The following is a 23,817-nucleotide window of genomic DNA, read 5'->3' as shown; positions in this document are numbered from 1 at the left end:
GCCTGTAATCCCAGTTACTCAGGAAGCGGAGGCAGGAGAATCACTTGAACCTGGGAGGCAGAGGTTGCAGTAAGCAGAGAAGATTGTACCACTGCACTCCACCCTGAGCGACAGACTGAGACTCTGTCTCAAAAAAAAAAAAAGACAAAGGCCAAAGGGGCATATACATACAAAAGAAAAAGAACACACACAGACACACACACACACACACACACAACCAAGACTCTCCCTAAAAGAAACAGAAGTTGGCGGCAGCTAAAGGGAAGTAAAAGAACAGCAGTCCCCACCTACGCTGGCCTGAACCCATGCAAGGACAGAGGGAGGAGAGAACCTTAAGTTCAGACAGAAAAGGTGAAAAGCATCGCATTTGAAAACAGCATTCCCAATCCTAAATTTCAAATTAGAGCTGCCTTTGATTGCAAATGTTTAAACTTATATTAAAGGAAAATGACCACCAAGGGGATTGTTTCTGGAGCCGGGCTCAGCATGAAGTCATGGGACTGTTTCCTCATTAGAATGAAACAGGAACAAAGCTATGTTTGAAACCTTGAAAGACCGGGCTCCGGGGCCTGAGCTTGTACCATTTTTTACGCTGCACTGACCCCTAGAGGTTCTTCCTTTTCATTCACAATCTGCTATACACTTGGCCCAGGGTAAAAATAAATACAGTAAGAGAATATGTTGCTTTTCTTTCTTACAATTGAAAGGGGTATAAAGAGTAGGAAAGAGAAGGAAAGCGTGATCTCGCTGCCAAGTGCTATCAATTAAAACCACCTTAATATGAGCAAATCTCGTCAGTGAATTTCTCATGCCCCAAGTGCCAGCAGTTAAGCTTGCTACAATATTAGTAAAACATTGGGAACAAGCGCTTGCATTTTAAATGTGCGTCTTTGATTCCCTACCCCATGTGGCAGCTGAGACCCTCGACCAGCTGCCAACCCCGTCCGGTCCCTTCCCAAGGACAGTGGGAAGTTTTGGCCCTGTCTGAAGACCCGGTTACTTGGATTGCTTTATCACTGCCACCTGGCTTAATTTCTCACCCAGAGGAGAAGGTTGAGTCCCCAAAGGGCCCACGTGCATATTAGGTTGAAACACAACTCTGCTCGGGGAAGCAAGCTATGGGGTGGAGGAAAAAAAGAGTGTGGCATGTCCTCACAAGAATCTTAATGACACTCTTATGGCAATAGAAAATTTGATTTTTAACCACAGGCCATCCAGAAATCTGTCCTTTTATGGAGAAGGAAGGGAGGAAATCAGAAACATTGAAGAAGCTGGGATCCCCAGCCTGCAAGTGTGACCTAGGGATAATTTTGAGAGTCCCTAAAATTAAGGAATTAAACCCTCTTCAGGGCAGACCATCCAGAGGAATAAGAGTTCGAAAAGGGACTGGGACATGGGCCCTAAAATGCAAATAATCCACAACTGTGCATCCATCATTATAATTACATAGATTATATTATACAGTTACATATCATGTACATCATCTACAGTCTCACTAAAAGGGAAGAAAGAAAACCATAAGGCCCTTTGGAAACAACAGTTTGAAAACAGTAACTTGGTTACTCTCTAAACATCATGTACAGACTTTTTCACATGTGAAGCAGTGCAGTTCTACCTGAAGGAGACTCGCCCTTCCAAGAAAGCTTCTCTGGTTTCAAAGTGGCTTCTTTTGCACCGGGCCTAGGATCAGGACTCAGGGCCACCTGATCGCCACTGAGCGGACGATGCTCCCCAACTGCCCTGGTGAGTTCACTGGGGTCAGTGGGAGAAGCTGCATGTGGTATCTGGGATCCTCACTGCCAGACTGTCTTTGTCTGAGCATGCAAGAGTTCCTGTGAGAGTCCTGATCGATTTTCCTCTGGGTAATAATGGTCTTACCTGCACGACAGCTTCCCGAAAGCTCCTTTCCTCAGCGGTGGTGATCGTTACCACCTCAAATTCCGCCTCTCCAGAGCACGCACCTGGGAAGAGGCTGAATTTATTGAAAATTGGTGAGCCTGAAAAACGTAATCTTAGGTAAATCTCTTTATCTCTACGAACTTTGGAGGAAGCATTTTTAAACCTGTATAAAGGCTGAATCTTTTTCTTCTGAAAAACGAATACTGAGTAAAGCGCTTTTATCTGAGTGCACGTCTTTGTAACTGATCAGGCTCAGAAAGACAAGACAATGAGGCTGCAATCACGCACTACTCCCCCCTTGGAGCTCTGTATTCATCTCTTGAAACTGCTTGCCAGTGCCACAAATAGCCATAAATTCACCTAAGAATGCTGCACCGGCCACGATTACCCACACACACACCCTGTAGCTTAACAGTGTATAGCCAATCACTAACCAGTGTCGTTTCTATAAACCCATGAGAATTCCTGGGTTTATACAAAGCAATTTTATATCAGCCCACTCCCTTTCCCTCTTTTTTGCCTTTAAGAACATGCTTATAACAAAAGCCAAGGGAAGCCCAGATTACTGGGGTCTGAGTCTTCCAGACAGCTGTCCTCACTTTGGCTCAAGTAAACTCTCTATATTGTATGTTTTGCCTCAGCCTCTTCCTTTTAGGTCTACAAAACTTACAAGAGGAGGGAGTTATTTCTAGTCTAGACATTTGATTTGACAGCAAAAATTAAAACATGGAAAGTAATTAAGCCACTGATGTCCTGTGACTTAACCAGTTACCTTTTTCATGAAATTACACTTATGCCTTAGACACTGGCCCAAGCATTATTCATTTGGAATTTCAGGCTGTCTTTACTACTGATCATCTAGTAATTGATTGGGTAGTGATCTAATTTAATGGGTAAGCTAGCTGAAATAATCGGATTGACAATTTCCATACAAGAGGTGTTCACTCACCACACCATCTTTCACCCATTAGGATGTTATACGTTTACTCCAATAGATTCAAAGAGAATCATTCACAATATTTTCCAATTTCCCACTGCAACTGTTGCTCAGAAAATATGCCAAGAAGCTCAGCAGAAGAAATGCATACATATGTAAGCCCTTATTAAATAATCCACCTCACTGTTGGCAACCTTCAGTCTAGGAGCTCCCATTTTCATTTACTTAAGGAATTTTGACACAGTCCTAAGGCATATAGGACTACGAATGCCTTAAAAATGTATCCTGCCGGGCGCGGTGGCTCAAGCCTGTAATCCCAGCACTTTGGGAGGCTGAGGCGGGTGGATTTCGAGGTCAAAAGATCGAGACCATCCTGGTCAACATGGTGAAACCCCGTCTCTACTAAAAATACAAAAAATTAGCTGGGCATGGTGGCGCCTGCCTGTAATCCCAGCTACTCAGGAGGCTGAGGCAGGAGAATTGCCTGAACCCAGGAGGCAGAGGTTGCGGTGAGCCGAGATCGTGCCATTGCACTCCAGCCTGTGTAACAAGAGTGAAACTTCGTCTAAAAAAAAAAAAAAAAAAGAAAAGAAAAAAGTGTCCTGTTTCCTTACATGTATATTGAGTTTCCAAAAAGTATCAGAACAAATACCAGTTGCAATATTACAAGGCTGCATGGTTACAGCTATGATTTCTGCAAAACTGCGTGCATACAAATATTTTCCAGTTACAGAAAGATGTCACTAGTATTTACTTTCCCCGTCAGTTGTGTTTTGTTAATTAAGCATCTTTTGCCTGAGGAAATAAGGCACTTCTTGTTCTCCCCCGGGCTGGAAGGTAAAAGTAAGTAGAGATGAGGCAGTCACCGGAATCCTAAAAGCAAGTGCTGTCTGGCTAACCCCTGCCCCCACCCTAGCCCAAGGCAAATGATAGAATGTTCTATTTAAAGAAGCCCATTGACAGTACTGTTGTTCTTTTAAAGCCTAGGAGAAAGTAAAAATTGTATTGAGAATCTTTTCTTCCCTCCCTTCAAAATGTTGGGTACACATAAAACGACTGAGAAAAGAAAAATAACTCAGAGAAGTCTGAGCTATGTGAGCTATGCAAAAATGCATCAGTCCCAGAAAGGCATGAGAATGAGACTTCAGTCATTTATCAGGCCCAGAAAGACAGGAGCATGGGACTTCCACTCCTCCCAAACCCTGCCTGGAGGCAACTGTTTAAGGGCATTTTGTTCTTGACTTGCTGCTTCACTCATAGTATTCTTGTTTCTAGACTTTGTGATACAAAAATCAATAACTTGTTATTTTAATGTAGACTTTTGGTGAACAATTTAGGAACTGTCTTTTCCTTTAAAAAAATTATTTTCCTTTAATAACCTACTTGTAACATCTGCTAATAGGAGTATATATTCAGGGCAACTTGAATCTATGCTTGCAATCCTCAAGCTTGAACCAAATAAAGTCTCTACTTGTATTAATTCTGCCTCTGCTTCTTCCTTTTAGGTCAACATACTGTGACATTCTAGAAAGCCTGATACAGTTTTAAAGATTGTTATTTGTATTATTAAAGCAATTTCTGATAGTTATTGAGTTATAGATGCAATTATTATTGTTCATACATCTTGGGCAAATAGAAGGGTTTAATTTAGGAGGTTTGGATGTGTTTGAATGCATGATTGTGGAAACACAAAATTATTGACTCCCTGGAGGTAGAGAGCTGTAATACCAGCAGTTACCAAAGTCAGACGCATACACAGCAAGGGCTTTTACAGAACTTTCAAATTCCTTCTCACTGTAAGTTTTGGGTAAAAATGTAAGTTATGTCAATAGTTACTGATATAGTTTGGATATTTTTCTCCACCCAAATCTCATGTTGAAATGTAATCCCCAGTGTTGGAGGTGGGGCCTGGTGGGAGATGACTGGATCATGAACAGGATTTCTCATGAATGGTTCAGCACCATCCTCTTGGTACTCTTCTCAGGATAGTGAGTTCTTGCAGGATCTAGTCGTTTAAAAGTGTGTGACACATCCCCACTCTCTTGCTCCTGCTCTGGCCACATGATCTGCCTACTCCCCCTTCACCCTCCACCATGATTATAAGTTTCCAGAGGCCTTCCAAGAAGCCAGGCAGATGCCAACACCATGCTTCCTCTACAGCCGGCAAACCTGTGAGCCAATTAAACTTATTTTCTTTATAAATTACCCAATCTCAGGTGTTTCCTTATATTAATCACAGTGCAAGAACAGACTAACACAGTAATGAAGATCATTGATTCTATGGGCACAAATAATATGGCTTGAAATTCTCGTGCATAATAGGGGAAAGGAGAGGCAGTGCAGGGTAGTGGTTAACGCTCTTGACCCAGACCATCTAGTTTTGAATCCTGGCTCTGACATTTGCTAATTCTGCTACCTAAGTTACTTAACCTTTGTGTACCTCAGTTTCCCATCTGTAAATATTACCTCCCTCAAGTGTCCCTGTGAGGATTAAATGAGGTCCTATTAGGGAAGCACTTAAAACAGAGTCTGGCACATTATCAGGGCTATGCAATGCTCTATATGTGTTTGCTGAATACAGAAACAAAAGGTGGAGTGCTTGTTAATTATTGGGAAGATATTGTGAGATGAACAAGACAAAAACCCTTTATGTCAGTCATTAGATCCTTTTTTTTTTTTTGGCATGCCAAACACTTTAAGAGTCTGATAGAAAAGTGATCATAATGTATAACACAATACATTTTGGCACATGATTTCAGCATGTTTATGGACCCTTACTCCATGTAGCCCATGGGCTCTAAATAAGAAGTTTTGCAATAACCTAAAATCGTGTTTATGGTGAAAATATGCTGGCACAGCGGACATTCAATATGAACTTAACAAATATAAACATCTAAGATGTTGTATGAGATATTTAAGGTGTTAAGGGCAGAATTGTGTCCCCACACCCCCAACCCCTGCCAAATTCATATGTTGAAGTTCTAACCCCCAGTGGCTTAGAATGAGGCCATTAGGCTGGGCCTTCACCTAATATGACTAGTGTCCTTAAAAGATGCGGAAATTTGAATACAGGCAGGAAAAGAGTGAAAACTCAGGGAACACAAGATGGTCATCCACCAGCCAAGGAGAAAGGCCTCATAAGAAACCAACCCTGCTGACATCTTCATCTTGAACTTCTAGCCTCCAGAACTATAAGAAAGTACAATTCTGTTGCTTAAACCATTCATCTGTCACACTTTCTTGTGGAAGCCCTAGCAAACCAATAGCCCGGGTAATAGAAACACCTGGAGCAATGAAGTACCCTAGACCAAAAAGTGGAAAGTGTGGCAAAAAAGAAGAACATTTATTCCTTTATACTTTGATGTGCTGATATTGAAAAAAGGTGGAGAACAGCAGTGAATTCTACTGGGATTGCTATTATGAATTTTACTGGGACCTTGTTTTGAAATACTACTACATGCTCTGGAATTCCTAAATTAAAATGTGATACTATGTAAGATACAAATGATTGCTTCCAATGAGTCAGCAATAAATACAAAGCTTTGCATATCCAGATAATTTCAATTATATGGTAAGAGGAAAAGAATTCATAGGCAAGTACTCACAAGCATGAAAGATATAGATGTAGGTATTTATGTTTGGGGGGAAACTGTGACTGTCCCTTGTGAAAAACACTCATTAGGTTTGGCCAGAAGGCAAAGATTGTATCTCCCTGTATAATACCTAGACTATCACCATACATAATTAAGGGTAATGGTATGGCTGTATTTCAGGCAGATAGGAAGTGAATGTTAACACCAAATTGTATGTTCAAGTGAAATCATAGTTTAATTCTGTGAGCAAACCCTGATTGCTTTTCCTCTCCTAAAACAGATTCTGAAATGAAACTATGCAGGCTGTGGTGCTGACTAATGAGAGGAAAGAAAGAAAAGAGGAGGCCGGGTGGGGAGGCTCAGGTGTGTAATCCCAGCACTTCTGGAGGCCAAGATAGGAGAGCCACTTGAGGCCAAGAGTTTGAGATCAGCCTGGGCAACATAGCAAGACTCTGTTTCGACCAAAACAAAAAAATTAGCTAGGGGATGGTGGTATATGTAAGCCTGTAGTCCCAGCTACTCAAGAGGCTAAGGCAGGAGGATTCCTTGCATGCAGAATTTGAAGCTGCAGTGAGCTATGATCAGGCCACTGCACTCCTATTTGGGTGACAAAGTAAGACCCTATTTCAAAAAAAGGAAGAAAGGAGAGGAAAGAAAGGAAAGCCACCCCATCCTAGAAATGGTTGCCGTTGATGTAGCTTGGACAATCATTGCATACCAGCTCTGTAAAGGAATTAGGACAAAATGTCTGAGTGTGGTAAACTTGAATAGAACCTCAGAAGAGTTATTTTAGAAATTTATCAGTGACTTTTTAATGCCTGCTTCATAGAACACATTTCATTTTAAGTATTTCACTGACATTGATGAATGAGCTTGCAATGCTCATCTTAAATTTTCTTGAATAAAAACAATTCAGAAACTGATTTGCACACATATTTTTATATTATTTTTAGAAAGAATGTAGCATTTGGGAAAGATATTAAATTGATGACTTATTCCCAAGAGTACAGAAAGTTTCCCATTTACCCTGCCTGGGTCATTAACTCTGCTTGGCCCATCTGAACCTGAGCTATCTGGACAGCTGGGAAAAAAATGAAAGTAATGAGGCTGCCTCCCCAACCAAAGGCTAGAAAAAGTGAAGCATTAAAGAAGCACAGCAAAGATGCAAAACACTAAAGAAGCGACATTTTCTAAAGTATCTAAATGTGGCTTCTTTCACCATGAGACTATTGCCCTTATTTTCTTTCAATCTTTGACACAAGTTGTTGGTTTTTTTAATCATCATTTTACCTTATTATTCCCTGTATGTATGTGAATGTATACCTGTATATATGAGTATGGTTCTATATATACATTTTAAAATACGGAATGGGGCAGGCATGTGGCTCAGGCCTGTAATTCTAGCACCTTGGGAGGCCAAGGTAGACAGATCACAAGGTCAAGTGATCGAGACCATCCTGGCCAACATGGTGAAACCCCATCTCTACTAAAAATACAAATATTAGCTGGGCATAGTGGTGCACACCTGTAGTCCCAGCTACTCAGGAGGCTGAGGCAGGAGAATCGCTTGAACCCCAGAAGTAGAGGTTGCAGAGAGCTGAGATGGCACCACTGCACTCCAGCCTGGGTGACAGAAGAGAGACTCCATCTCTAAATAAATAAATAAATAAATAAATAAAATAGAGAATAAGAAGGCATATATATGTATATATTTCTATCATAACCCACATTTTCTCACCTTTCTCATTCTTTTTTCATTCCCAATTCCCCTACTGCTCTCAAACTCTCCATTCACCACTTGTTAGAGGTTATTTTACTTCTCTAAATTCTGGAGTTTCTACAATAATTATTGCCAAAAATGTTGTTCTCTCCCTTTAACACAATCCATGTCTCTCTAGGATCATGGTGGTTCCCCAATGCCATTATTTCTCCGAATATACTAACCTGACCCACACAGACAGAATCGAGAGGTGAAGATGGTGTCCTGTGTGGACCCTGGCACCACGCTGCTGGGGTTCAAGGTCTGTCCGAGGCCCACCAGCTGAGTGGCCCTGCTGAAGGTCCTCTAGGACTCAGTTCTCTCAGCTGCAAAATGGGGATAGTAGCATCTTTCATGTAGGGTTATTGTGAGTCTAAATTAAGATCATGTATACATGGTGTTATTGTTATTACAGTTGACCTTTGAACAACACGGGTTTGAACAGCGCTGGTCCACTTACATGCAGGCTTTCTTCTGCCTCTACCACCCCTGAGATGGCAAGACCAACCCCTCCTCTTCCCCCTCCTCAGCCTACCCAAAGTGAAACCAATGAGGAAGAAAACCTGTATAACGAAGCACTTCCACTTAACGAATAATAAATGTTTTCTCTTCCTTATGATTTTAATGCCTTTCTATTCTCCAGCTTACTTTATCTCAAAAATACAGTATGTAATACATATAACAAATATCATATGTGTTAAATGACTGTTTATGTTATCGACAAGGGTTCCAGTCAGCAGTACGCTATTAGTAGTTGAGTTTTGGGGAAGCTGAAAGTTACGTGCAGATTTTTGGCTATGCACGTTATTTCAGAGTCTACTCTATTTCATGAGGTAGGCTCTGGAAGTTCACCAATTTAGTAAAGACTGATTAACATTTTCTATGGCAGCAAAAATTGATTGTGGTAAGAAACAAGAAAGTAATATTTATCTTGGATGTGTCTAACCTGTGTAATTTCCCCAGCAGGAAGGGAATTTATTGCAGGATGTTCTCAACATTTTCCAATGCGGCTCCCTAAATTGATCACAAGAGTGACCCTGGGTTCATGTCTCCTATATCCCTTCCCCTTCTCATGTTTCTTCACACAGTGTTCTAAAAGTAGTGCATCTTTTGAAAACACATTACTGAGTCAAACTGAGAGTTATTTTCTATGCTCACCAGTTCAGCCTACCAATTTTTCATTATTTAGGATTATTAAGATGATGAAATCAGATTTCACCTTTTATTCTTCAGGAATTAACCAAAAATTGTCCCCCAAACTGTCCAAGAAAACAAATAAACTAGTCTTCCATCAAAAAAGGAAATAAATGAAAACTGAAATGAGTGTAGTAAGGAAGATGCGATTATGGTTTGTAAGTTCCACATTTGTACTACTGTGGCTAAGATCTACCTGGAAAGCCTGACTTCTCAGAGCTTCAGGAGGGTAACACTGATAAATGAGAAAGGCAACACACACTTTTCTGGCCAGATCTGCTGAATCTATCCTGCAGGTTTGTGGTATGGCAGATGTTGCAGCCAAATGTGTAGTCTCCTATCCACATTTGTTTAATCATATGATAGCCAAAGAAATTCTGATCTCTAAGGATGAAAGTCACTAAATTAAGAAAAAGGTCACTCAAAAACGCTTACTAGGAAAATGTGGAAATAAATATCAAAATTAAGTTATAGTTCCATAAGAATATCATTAACATTATACTATATTGTTTTCTTTTTCTCTTTAGCCCCACAAAGACTGTGATTACCAGGCAAATCACATCCCCATATTATCTTGGGTTAGGCCAGAGGACAAAAATGATGTCCAACTCGTTGTCTAACACAACTAGTTTATTTTTATAAAATAAATGTGGTAAGATATACATAATATAGAATTCACAGTTTTAACAATTAGTATATATCAAAGTCAAGTACTGTGATGCCTTCTGCTTTGCTTACTTTTGCTTGATTGTTTGGACTGTTCATCATTTTTTGTGGTCCCATATAAACTGGGGGATTCTTTTTGTATGTGAAGAACGTCATTGGTATTTTGACGGTGATTGTGTTAAACCTGTAGATCACTTTATGTAATATAAACATTGTAACAAAATTAATTCTACAAATTTGTAAATAAAAAACATCTTTCTTGTCTTTTACTTAATATTTTTCCAGACAGTCTTGGTCACCCAGGCAGCCATGCACTGACACAACCATGGCTCATGCAGCCTAAACTTCTTGGGCTCAAGTAATCCTGCCACCTCAGCCTTCTGAATAGCTGTGACAGCAGGTGTGTGCCACCATACCTGGCTAAATTTTAAAATTTTGTAGAGATGAGGTCTCTCTATGTTGCCCATGCTAGTCTTGAACTTCTGGACTCAAATGATTTTCCTGCCTTGGTCTCTCAAAATGCCGAGATTAGAGGAGTGAGCCACCAGGCCCAATTTTTACTTAATTTCTTACCTTAATGTTCCTTGGCTTTTAATGTAGAGATCTTTCATTTTCTTGGTTAAATGTATTTCTACCTACACTTTTTATATCTATGGTGGTTGTAATTCTTTCTTGATTTCTTTTTCAGAGAATGTGTTCTTACTGTACAGAAATGCTACTGACTTTGTGTTTTAATTTTGTATACTGAAAGTTTGCAGAATTTATGAATTCTAACAGTTCTTTAGTGGATTCTTTAAATTTTTTTATTATATAAGATCACATTATCTGCAAAGAAAGATTACTTAACTTTTTCCTTTACAGTCTGGATAACTTTGATTTTGTTCTCTAAAGGCTTAGATTTGGACATCCAGTACTATGTTGAACAAAAGTGATGAAAGTGACCATCCTTGTCTTCTTACAGGTCTTAGAGAAAAAGCCTTACTTGTCTTGTTTAGTACGATGTTACCTGTGCATTTGTCATACGGTCAGTATTGGCTTGAGGCACATTTGTTCTATACTGAATATGATGAGTTGTTATCATAAAAGCATGATAAGTTATGTCAAATATTTTTTCTTAATCTATTTAAATTTTATACTTGGTCCTGGGGTCAGAATTTGAAGAAATGCATCCATACCTAGAGGAGTCCCCTATAGGGCATGACATTTAACATTCTGTGGACATGACCTGCCTATAATGTATACTGTGAGTGTCTGACTCCCAGAAGAGAACTGAGGCCCAGGACTGTCATCTTTGTTCACTGAAGTATGCCTAGTTTTTAGAAACACAGCTGTATAAATTAAGTGCTTAATATCTGTCTTCAATAAATAAACACCAACCAGGAAAAACAAAAACAAAAGTAGGATGGTATGCAGATTTTCAGGCATGCTGGAACATTTTAGAATTCTCTACCCTCCCATCCACCCTCCATTCACTTCTGGAGATAGACGGTTACCTGAAAGACAAAATGAAATGATCAGACATCTCCACAGAATCTTAAAAATATATATATTTCCTTAAGCCAGGGTTTTGGCACTGATGATATTTTGGGGGAGTGACCTGTGCATTGTAGGGCTTGTAGCAGCATGCCTTGCCTTTATGCACTTGATGTCAGCAGCAACTGCTCACTTCTCCCCTCATTATGACTATCAAAAATGGTTTAATGTTGTCATATATTTCCTAGGCAGTCTAAGGCAAAGCTAACTTAGATTGAGAATCACTGCTTTAGACTAATTTTAAGAATGACTTCGGCCAAACTCCGAGGCTCATTCCTATAATCATAACACTTTTGGAGGCCAAGCCAGGAGGATTCCTTAAGCTTGGGCAACCTAGTGAGACCTAATTTCTATTTTTTAAAAAAAGAAATTAGCTGGGCATAGTAACACATGCCAGTAGTCCCAGCTACTCAGGAGGCTGAGGTGGGAGGATCATTTGAGCCTGGGAAGCTGAGGCTGCAGTAAGCCAAGGTCTCGCCACTACACTCCAGCCTGAGTGTCAGAGCAAGACCCTGTCTCAAAAGAAAAAAAGAATTAATTTATAGAATTGTGTATGCCAAACTATATCTGGTGTGCTTTATAGGGGTTTAGAGAGTTTTCTAGGGTAATTCTGACTGGTGGATAGAGATATTTTTCACCTTCTCGACTTTGGAACCTCAGAACTCAGATAATGATGACTTTATTATAGAAATAATATATGTCAAGACGTTGTCTCTTGTCCTGTAGCCTCACTGAGTTGGTTTACCTCTTTTATTAGAGTCATAGATTAGAACCAAAATAGTTCTAATATGATATAGGCAAAAAAATGGATTAAAAAGTTTTAAAAATATGAAAGATAGAGAAGACCTATGGCTTCGTAATTGCTGCAATAACTATTATTGCTGAGGTTTAATGGAGATCATTGCTTTTTCTTTCCAGGAGGTAAAGTGTTTGCAAGATTGCTGAGTCTATGTCCCTGTTGTTTATTCCTGAACCATTTATTTGCTCCAGATTAAGGAAAAAGAAAGCAATTATGTCTTAATTATCTTATATAATTTGTGAAGAAAGCGCAACAGAGAAATTATCTTGCTTATTTTATGTGATGATTACAAGAACGTATTCCTATAAAGTTGAAAATAAAGCTTTAGTGGAATGGCATTAAATGTTAATTGTTCTTAAAATATGATCATTCTAGAATACCTAAATAATAATTTGATTGATTATCAAGGGAACTTTTCTCAGGGCCATAGTAATAACGAAATTAGTGTTTACTAACAAAATATTTATCACAAAGTATGGAATAAAGAATTTGACCTTGCCTAAAGAGAGAACTAGCCTTTCTCCACAGTGTCTGGGGGATGTTCTAGGTCATATCTGATAAAAGTGCCTTCTTTTTAGGGTGTGACCTGGTCAGACTGGATTTTAGGGTAAGGCCACTTCCACCCAACAGTCTCAGGGTAGGATCTGACCACTCCAGAAAGGAGGTTTACACCCCCGGGATATTTGTCAGTAATATCTCCCTCTTCCCATGAATATTAGAAAGAATACCATAGGGAAGGAGCATATTCCCTGTTAGATTAGGAGTAATATCATCCTTTTTTGCCCTGGATATTAGAAATAATATCACAGAAGGGGTGTACACCCCCAGCAATATGAGCAGTACTATCATCCTCTCCTTCCCTGGATATTAGGAACACTAACACAGGGTGGGTGTACAGCCCCAGCCACATTGGGAGTAATATCATCTCTCATCCCCTAGATATTAGGAACACTATCACAGGCAGGTTGTGCACTCCCTGCAATATTTGGAGTAATATCATCCTCTCCGTTTTTGGATATTAGAAACAATATTACAGTGATGGTGTACACTCCCTGCGATATTGAGAGTATAATCATCCTCTCTCCCCCGGATATTAGGAACTATATCACAGAAGCATTGTACACTGCCTATGATATTGGAACAATATCACAGGGGCACGTAAACTCAATGGGATATTGTGAGTAATATTATCCTCTCCTCCCTAAGTATTGGAAAATATCACAAGGGGTGATACATCCCTTGTGATGTACATCCCTGGATATTAGGGACTATTTCACAGGGTGGGGGAGGTGTACACCTTCTAGGATATTGGGAGTAATATCATCCTCTTTCCCCCTGGATATTAAGAACAATATCACAGGGGATGGGCACTGCTGCTTTATTGGGAGTAATATTATTCTGTCCACCCCATCACACTGGGTATTAGGAACAGTATCATAGAGGGGGTGTAGACTCCCTGCAACTTTATGAGTAAGATCCCCCTCTGCCCCTTAGGTATTAGGAACAACATTATGGATGGTGTGTACACCACCAGTGATACTGGGAGGAATTTTATCCTCTACCCCCCAGATACCAAGAAAAATAGCAAAGCATGGGTGTACAATTCTTTCAACATTGGGAGTAATATCATCCTTTCCCCATCCTGGATATCAGAAACAAGACCACAGAGGGTGTGTACACCCGCTGGGATATTGGAAGCAATTTGATCCTCTCCCTTCCTAGATGTTAGAAAAAATATCACAGGGGTTCATACACCTTCTGTGATACTGGAAGTCATATCATCCTCGCCTCCTCTGAATATTAGAAACGCTATCATAGTGGGGGTGTACATTTCCTGTGATATTGGGAATAATGTAATCCTCTCCGCCACCCCTGCCCCAGATATTAGGAACAATCACGGGGGTGGGTTAACACCCTCGCAATATTAGGAGTAATATTATCTTCTTCCCACATGGATATTAGGAACCATATCACAGAATGGGTGTACACCCCCTGAGATATTGAAATTAATATCGTTCTCTCCTAGATATTAGGAACAATAAAAACAGGAAGATGTAAACTCTCTGTGATATTGGGTGTAATATTATCTTCTTCCCCCCAGATATTAGTAACGATATCACAGAAAGGTGAACACCTTCTGGGATTTGGGGAGTAATATTATCTTCTTCCCTTCTGAAAATTAAGAACAATAGCACAATGAGGGTGTACACACCCTGAGATACTGGGAGTAATATCAGCCTATCTCGGTTGCCTGTAATCCCAGCACTTTGGGAGGCCGAGGCGGGTGGATCACTTGAGGTCGGGAGTTCGAGACCAGTCTGATCAACATGGAGACACCCCATCTCTACAAAAACACAAAAAATTAACCAGGTGTGGTGGTGCATGCCTATAATCCCAGCTACTCGGGAGGCTGAGGTAGAAGAATCACTTGAACCCAGGAGATGGAGGTTGTGGTGAGCCCAGATCATACCATTGCACCCCAACCTGGGCAAAAAGAGCAAAACTCCATCTCAAAACAAAACAAAACAAAACAAAAACATCAGCCTATCTCCTTTTGGATATTAAGAACAATATCAGAGGAAGGGTGTACATCCTTTGCGATACTGGGAGTAATATCATCTTTTTCAAAAATTAATATTGAAAATAATATCACAGGGGGGTGTACACCCCTTGCGATATTGGGAGTTATAACCTCTCTCACCCCTGGATATTAGAAACGGTATCTCACGGTGGGTGGGGGTAGTGTTAACCTGCTTCAATATTGCAAGTAATATGATCCTCTCCCCTGCCCCCAGTATTAGGAACAATATCACAGGGAGAGTGTACACCCTCTGCAATACTGGGAGTAATATCCTCCTCTCTCCCTCTGGGTATTAGAAACAATATCACATGAATGGTGTGCACCCTTTGCAATATTGAGAGTAATATTATCCTCTTTCCCCCCTAGATATTAGAAACAGCATCACAAGTGGGTTGTGCACCCCCTGTGATATTAGGAGTAATACCATCCTCTCCCCCCTGGATATTAGGGAGAATAAAACGAGAAGGGTGTATACCACCTGCGATATTAGGAGTAATATCATCCTCTCTCCCTTTGGATATAAAGAACCACATCACAGAATGGGTATACACTCAATTCGATACTGGGAGTAATATCATCCTCTCCTCCCCTGGATATTAGGAACAATATCACAGTGGGTGTACGCCTACTGCAATACTGGGAGTAATATCATCGTCTCCCTACCTGGATATTAGGAACAATATCACAGGGAGGGTGCACACTTTCTGTGATGTTGGGAGTAGTATCATCCTCTCCCCTCCTGGATATTACAAAGAATATCTCATGGGGGTGTACACCCCCTGCAATATTTGGAGTAGCATAATCCTCTTCTGCCTTAGATATTAGGAAGAATATCACAGGTGGGGTGCACACCCCTGCAATATTGGCAGTAATATCATTCTTTTCCCCCCAGAATATTAGAAACAATATCATTGGGGGGTGTACACTTGCTGTGATACTGGTAGCAATATCATCTTCTCTCCCCCCAGATGTTAAAAACAATATCACAGGGGTGGTGTACTCTGATATTCAGAATAATATCATCTTTTTCCCCCTGGATATAAGAAACAATATCACAGGAGGCAGGGGTGTATACGCCCACGATATTGAAGGTAATATCATTTTCTCCCCCGACGGATATTAGAAACAGTATCAAAGGGGGGTTGCACATCATGCGATATTGGTAGTAATAATAACCATGTGACTTAGGGTGGGATTTTGCATTATGCATTTACTGCCATCTTGGCTTCCCAGGCTCAAGTGATCTTCCCATCCCAGCCTCCCAAGTAGCTGGGACTCCCGGCACAAGCTACTATGCCTAGCTAATTTCTTTTTAAAAAAATAGAAATGAGGTTTCACTATGTTGCCCAAGCTCAAGTGATCCTGCTGCCTTGGCTTCCCAAAGTGTTGGGATTGTAGGCATTAGCCTCTGGGCCTGGCTAAACTAATTCTTAAAATTAGTCTAGGATTCTCAGTCTAAGACAGCTTTGCCTTAGAATGCCTAGGAAACATACAACAACATAGCTGGAGACTGAGTAAAATCATGTGGGTAATCAATCAATTAATCATGTGTTAAGTGCAATCCTATTAAAAACTCTGAACACCAAAGCTCGGGTGAGCTTTCCTGGTTAGCAATACTGCATGTATATCACACATCAATGCTAGGAGGGTAACGTGCCCTCACTCAGTGGAAGGAGGACAAGGTGGGCTTTATGTTTGGAACCCTTGAAGACTGTATGTCTCTCTGGATAATGTTAACATGTATTCTTTCCCTACAACAAACCATAACCAAGAACATAATCGTTTTTAGTAAGTCCTGTGAGTCCTTCCTATTATCCAACTTGAGGCTGATTTGGGGAATCCCCTAAACTTGCAGTGGTGTCAGAAGTGAGGGTGTTCCTGTGAAGGACTGTGCCCTCCAACTTTGCAGTATGCTTATCCCAGATAATTAACTTATTTGGGGATGAGTTGATGAACTCAGGCTAAAATTCATTCCTTTAAAAGTCATTGTTTACGTCTTAGAGGAACTCATAACCTAGTTAAGATGAGAAGCATTTGAGGAGCAGGCAATATGTACTCACATACAAGGTATCAGGCAGAGTCACACCACTAAGAAGGGACAGATTGGAGGGAGGAATGCATTTGACAAGCCTTTAGGAAAGAAATGTGATACTTTTTGTTTGCTTAGGTAAAAGATAGGATCTGGAAAAAGAAAAGAAAGCAAAGGGTCTAGACTGATTGTGAGAACAAGAAGAAGCTAATTCTACAGAGAAATGAGTAAAAATGAAAGCACACAGGCAGGGGAAAGCACAAAAGAATAGTAGGCAGTTTGAGGCAGAAGATTGAAGCAGGTGTTGTGGTTGACTCCCCAGCAGCCCCAACACTCCCATATGGTGATTAATCTAAGCCATCTGAGGTAATTCTAACCCCCTTTCTCAGCGACTAGTTTAGGAACGGGCGTATTAACCAATTCTAGACAATGAGGTACAAGGGAAAGTCTTTGGGGCCTTCTAAAAAGTAGGCATGTGGCTGGGTGTGCTGGTTCATACCTGTAATCCCAGCACTTTGGGAAGCTAAGACAGAATTGCTTGAGATCAGGAGTTCAAGACCAACCTGGCCAACATACTGAGATTCTATCTCTATCATATATTTAAAAGAGTAAATAAATAAATAAAAGCAGACATAGGAAGAAGTCTATCTTCTCTTGCTTGCCATTGTCGTGTCTGGGCATGTCACCTGAAACCATCTTGCTACTGAGCTGAGGCTGAAGTCAATTCGTGGAGGAGAGGCCATGGCTAAAGAACTACACAGAGGCAAAGCTAAAGCCCTGGTGGTTCCCATTAAGAATCTAAAGTAGCCTAGAATTGTCTTTTAGATACATTTAATATATATTTATTTATTGTTTAAACCATCTGAGACTGATATTCTGTTACTTGCAACTAACAGTGTGTGGCAGGCAGAATGCCCTTCCCCCAAAAACTTATCCATGCCGTAATGTCTAGAAACTGTAATCATGTTAGGTTACACGGCCAAAGTGATTCTGCCAGTATAATTAAGGTTCCAGATCTCAAAATGGAAAGATTATCTTGGATTAGCTGGGTGAGCTTAATCTAATTAAATGAGTTCTTGAAGGCAGAGAAGTTTCTCTGGCTGGAGTGAAAGACATGAGGCAGAAGTGGAAGTTGGAGCAATAAGAAAAATTTGACCTAATTTCTGGCTGTAAAGATGAAGGCAGCAGGCTGGGCAAGGTGGCTCATGCCTGTTATCCCAGCACTTTGGGAGGCTGAGGCAGGCGGATCACCTGAGGTCAGGAGGTCGAGCCTGGCCAACATGGTGTAACCCCATCTCTACTAAAACCACAAAAATTAACCAGGAGTGGCGGTGCATGTGCCTGTAATCCCAGATACGCAGGAGGCTGAGGCAGGAGAATTGCTAGAACCCAGGAGGTGGAGAGGCTGCAGTGAGCCAAGATTGCAACACTGCACTCTAGCCTGGGCGACACAGCAAGGCTCTATCTCAAACCAAAAAAAAAAAAACTGATGACAGGAGCATAAAGGGAGCTATGAGCCAAGGAATGTGAGGCAGCCTGTAGACATTGAGAACAACACCTGACTAAGAGTCAGCAAAAAACCAGGAACCTCAGTCCCACTCTAGCAGGACGAAATTTCCTTGAGTAGGTTGAATTATCTCTATTCTTTAACTTTCACCCATATTTCCTCTTGCCTTTCCACTGATCTTTAAGAATATGGCAGTAGAACCTATAGAATTTCATTTTTTAAGAAAGAAGAAGAGGAAGAAAAACAACAGTGAAGATTGTGACCATTCCTAGAATGAATACGAAGTTCCAGGAAGGTTGAATGTGTCTGACTCACTGAGTAATGATGCATTCACCCTTCCCCCAGCACGCCACCCCCAGTGTTAAATGTTTTCCAACTTAGGTGACTAATTCATCCTCCTCTCACAGAAGCTTCGGTTAAACCAAAATCGTGTTTGTTCCAAAAAGCCACAAGAGTTTCTTAAAATAAAACTCATAGTTATAGGGTTATAGTTTTCTAATTTGTAAAATTTTACTAAGTGACTCGGCTCTTGGAGCAGACAGAGGAAGGGAAGAGAAAGGTTTAAAAAAAGGCATTCATTCCCGATAGCACACTACCATGTTGCTCTTTGTATCAGTCTCCTCAAGTTTCCAAATATTTCTGTGTTCACACAACTAGCTATTGTTTGGTGTAAGGCCTTTGTATGAATCATGTTCAACAAGCATATTCTTGTTTGCTATCAATCTCTCCCAACACACACACAATTAACTCCCTGCTCTGGTTCTCTTTCAGTCCAGGGAATATTTATCCAGTCAGCAAAAATCAAGGTAACTACCCCAAAAGCATGTTTCAATCCCTAATGATTTACCATTGTTTTCTGTTTGTTTGTTTATTTGTGAGGGAAGAGGTTGTTAACATTTATGAAATACATTATTACGTGCAGGCCACTGTATTACGTATTTTGTTAGCACTGATTTATTAAGTCAAAATGGAAAGTCAGTTGGAGCCTACCAACAAATGCAACCACAATAACAAAATATCAAGCTGCAGATGATCTAAATTTTTATGTGCCAGCCATCCTGCCTCAAGAGTGGAGTGAAATCACTAGACCAGCCCTCGGTGGCTCATTCTTGGATATACATTCCCCATTGAGAATTTTACAAAAGCTATTAATACTACCCCAGGGGAAAGGCACATTGTCATAAAATTGTGTATGTAATGGCAAGAGTCTGACAGGCTCCTTGACTCCAGGGGAATATGGACCCCTGATGAGGAGTCCTGCACTGGAGTGGTGGTCTCAAAACTCCTTTGCCAATACATCATTTCCAAAACAAACACATATTTCCAAATGTATGGATATTTACTTACAAATTATATATGTGTACTATTCTACTAATACGTTTATAAGAAAACACTCAAAAATTAGAATCACAAAAATATTAGATAAAAATATTAAAAGGTCAGTTATTTTCCAAAAACAAATATTAAAAGGTCAACTATTTTCCCACTCCCTGTGAATGGTTTTACACATCCCTACATCAGAGGCCCCAACTCCCAGGTGGCAGCAGACTGGTACTGATCTTCAGCCTGTTAGGAAGCCGGCCACACAGCAGGAGGTTAGCAGGTGAGCAGGTGAGCAGCTGAGCGAGCATTTATGCCTGAGCTCTGCCTCCTCTCAGATCAGCCGCGGCTTTAGATTCTCATCGACTCATGAACTCTATTGTGAACTGCACATGTGAGGGATCTAGGCTGCACACTCCTTATGGGAATCTGATGCCTGATGATCTGAGGTGGAACACTTTCATCTAAAATCCATCACCTCTCCCTACCCTGGTTTGTGGGAAAATTGTCTTCCGTGAAACCAGTCCCTGGTGCCAAAAAGGTTGGGGACTCTTGCCCCAGGGCCTACAGTCCAGTTGCATCTTGCTGCCAGACTTCTCAGAGCATCAAGTTTATGAGGCAAAAAACCGAAAGTACTACGAAGAAAATGCTAACCAGCAGATAAAAATAATTCCCAACATTCTGTGATTAAGAAGCTTTACCTAGTCTCACCTCTTTTGTAAGAGAAATAATCCTAGTAAAGATTTCTCAGCAGGGCAGTTTACTAGAAAAGCTTTGGTCACTCACAAAAGAACCAGATTTCCTAGGAAGAATCACTCTGCCCTCAGGCCACAGTCATACTGTACTTATTAAACTAAACTGTGTTGCTTTTTGTCAGCTTAAGACTTGAGTAGAGAACAGCACTGGAGGTTGCATGGCGTTCTAGAAACAGAAAACCTCTACATTCAAATTTCCCTCTCTGGATCTTATTGGCTAGGATAAGTCATTTAATTTGTCTGGGTCTTAGATTCCTTAACTCATAAATGAAGATAAGAAGACTATGTACATATTACATGGCTTACATGTGATTAAAATCCAAAGATGACATTAATGGAGGTGCAAGTGCTCCATAAATTATAAAATGCTATATAAATGTGAGAAAATAAAAAACTTTTTGTTTTCCCATCATTAAAAGTCAAATAATTGAAAAAAATTAACTATTTTCCCATAAAATTTGCATGTGCCCTTGTAGAGAAAACCAGCATGCAAACTGAAATTTTAAAGTCTACTCCAGACCCTTTGAGACATTCATTTTGACAAGCTGCTGCTCCAAGTCCAAATCCACAGCTACTCCGAGCTAATTAGGTTGTAACTGACTGGTGTTCCCTGCCACACTGTGAACTTTGGGACCTCACCCCCGCAGTCAGATGTCCCCTGTGCCCAAGAAACATGATCCAGAGATGTCCTTCATGAATTAAGTCATTGAAGATGACTTACACAAATGTTTTTAAAGCTTCAAAATTTATTGCTGTACATTTTCTCATAGCATTTACTATGGAAATACTAATAGTGCAAATATTTATTTTGGACTTCATAGCATTTGAGAGATCACAAAGCTTTTTTATATCTTTGCAATTATTTATGAAGATTTATATTATTTTTTAAATCCAAACAAGTAATCTTATATTCAAATAGACTGTATAACACTCTCTAGATCTCCTTTGTAGACCAAAAAAACAAAACAAAACAAAACAAAACAAAACAAAACTCTGGAAGCCACCAAGGGCATTTCTTTCCTTTATAATACATACAGCTTCTAACACTTTCCAACTGCAGGACTCTTTGTTCAATCACAGATTCATTCGACAAATATTTAATGACAAGCTATTATGTGCCAGGCACTGGGCTAGGCTCTGGGAACATCAGGATTAAAAAAACACAATCTCTGCTTTCACGGTGCTTACAGTCTAATAGTAGAAACAGACATGCAAAAAAAATTACAATACAATACAATAAAGTGCTTCCATGGAGGTATTTACAAAGTGCAGTGGGAACTGGGAAGGGGGAAAGTACATCCGCCTGGAGAAATCAGGGACAGCTTCACAGAGGAGGTAGCCATTGAGCTGAGACTTCACCAATGATTAGGAACTCACCATGTAGACAGGCAGGCCAAGGGTGTTTCAGGCAAAGGGAACAACAGGTACAAAGACACGGAAGCCCAAGGGGCACCTCAAAGAAGCAAGTAAAGAGGTTTTTCTTGAGCTGAAGGAGCAATGAAGATAGTGGCAGGATGAGGCCAGACAGAAAAGCAGGGGTCAGATCATGAAGAGCCTTTTGACCATTCTTCCATTTATTAAGCAAACATTTACTGAGTGCTTACTAGGTGCCAGACACTCAGCTAAGTGCTGGGGCTGTAAACAGGACATCAGACAAGCACATCCTTGCTCTCATGGAGCTTACATTCTAGTAGAGAAATAGACAAAAAGCAAACAAATAAATAAAATACAGATTTAGAAAATGTCTACAAGGAAAATAAACTAGGTGCTGAGGCAGAAAGTAGTGTCACAGGGATAGGCGGTAGTTAGGGTTATTAGCAAATGCCTCTTGGAAGGGATGTAAAACTCACACCTGCAGGGATAGGGACAATAGTGTGCTCCAATGTGAGCACCCACTATGTGCCAGGCACTGTGCTACACACTTTAGAAACAGTCTATCTCACTGAATCCTCACAACAACTCTATGAGGTAGGTATTATTATTCCTATTTCACTGAGGAGGGACAGGCTCCAAGAGATTAAATAACCTGACAAGTCACACAAATGGCAAAATCAGGATTCAGACACAGGTTCTTCTAATTTCAAAGTGCGTGCTCTTAAAAACCACTCTAAGCTGCATACAAAGATAAGTGAGGGAAATGATACGGTCACATTTGCCTGTTTTGATGATCTTTCTGATGACTATACGGAGGGAAAAAAGGGGGATGGAGAGAGGGAAGGGAAAGGAAGTGGATAGGTGAGCAAAAAAGGAAGCCACTGAAAGTGCAGCGGACAGGAAAGGAAGTTCATACAAAGGCAGTGATCATGGGGATGGAGGAGAGATGTGGGGTGCAGTCAGCAGTTCTAACAGGATTGATAAGAAGTCAGAAGCAAGGGAAAAAGTGGCATTTGGGCCCACTCCAGGGCTTCTGCCTTGGACAACTGGAGAAGACGGCTTGCTTTTACCAGAGTGAAGGAATGCAAGAGGGTGGTAGGTTTGTGGGGATCAGGTGATGAAGTTTTGAACACATTGTCTTGTGGGTATATTGGGAACACCCTGGACTTATGGGATGGTCCCCAAGGGACACCATATAATGGCTTTCATACTTTGTTCTCCACCTGAGCAAAGTATATAAGAAAAAAAAAAATCAGTTTTATATGTGTATACATTGTGTTTTTGCTTTTACAAGCTGTTTATAAAAGCACATATATCTTGGTTGGATTGGTTTGTAAAAAGAATATATGATCACCAAGGTGAAGCTCCCAACCCTGATCACAAATAAAGAATCATGGACTTGGGGGAGGAAGAGAAAAGTCCTTGGACATCCATTCTCACTAGTCATACTGGCTTTTTAAAAAGAAATCACCGTGACTCCTCACCCCACCCCAACTGGGAGAATTTGATGGCGCCAGGGCAGGCATCCTCCACCAATCGGCCTCCCAGAATCCACAAGCTTCCCTGCCCATCCATCAGCAGGACTTCTCCAAGTTAACTAATGGCCCTAGGGCCCAGGGATCAAAGTTGAGTGTAAATCAGAAATTCCAAAAAGTATTTACGTAGTTTGGCATAAAAGTCCCAAAAAAACAGCAGCCCACACCTAGCCACTCATATTGCTTTGACTATTCCACTCTTCTTCCCTGCCTTGGGAACTGGAGGTAGTGGTAATAAAACGTACAGGTGACACTCATGTGGAACTGTCCACACTCCTGACTGCATCATTTAGGGTCTAATTTTAAAAGAACTCAAGAGTTAAGAAGAAATAAATA

Source organism: Saimiri boliviensis, chromosome 13 (assembly GCF_048565385.1).
Source record: "Saimiri boliviensis isolate mSaiBol1 chromosome 13, mSaiBol1.pri, whole genome shotgun sequence".
In the NCBI taxonomy this organism is placed as follows: domain Eukaryota; kingdom Metazoa; phylum Chordata; class Mammalia; order Primates; family Cebidae; genus Saimiri; species Saimiri boliviensis.
Note: the sequence above shows the minus strand (reverse complement) of the source record.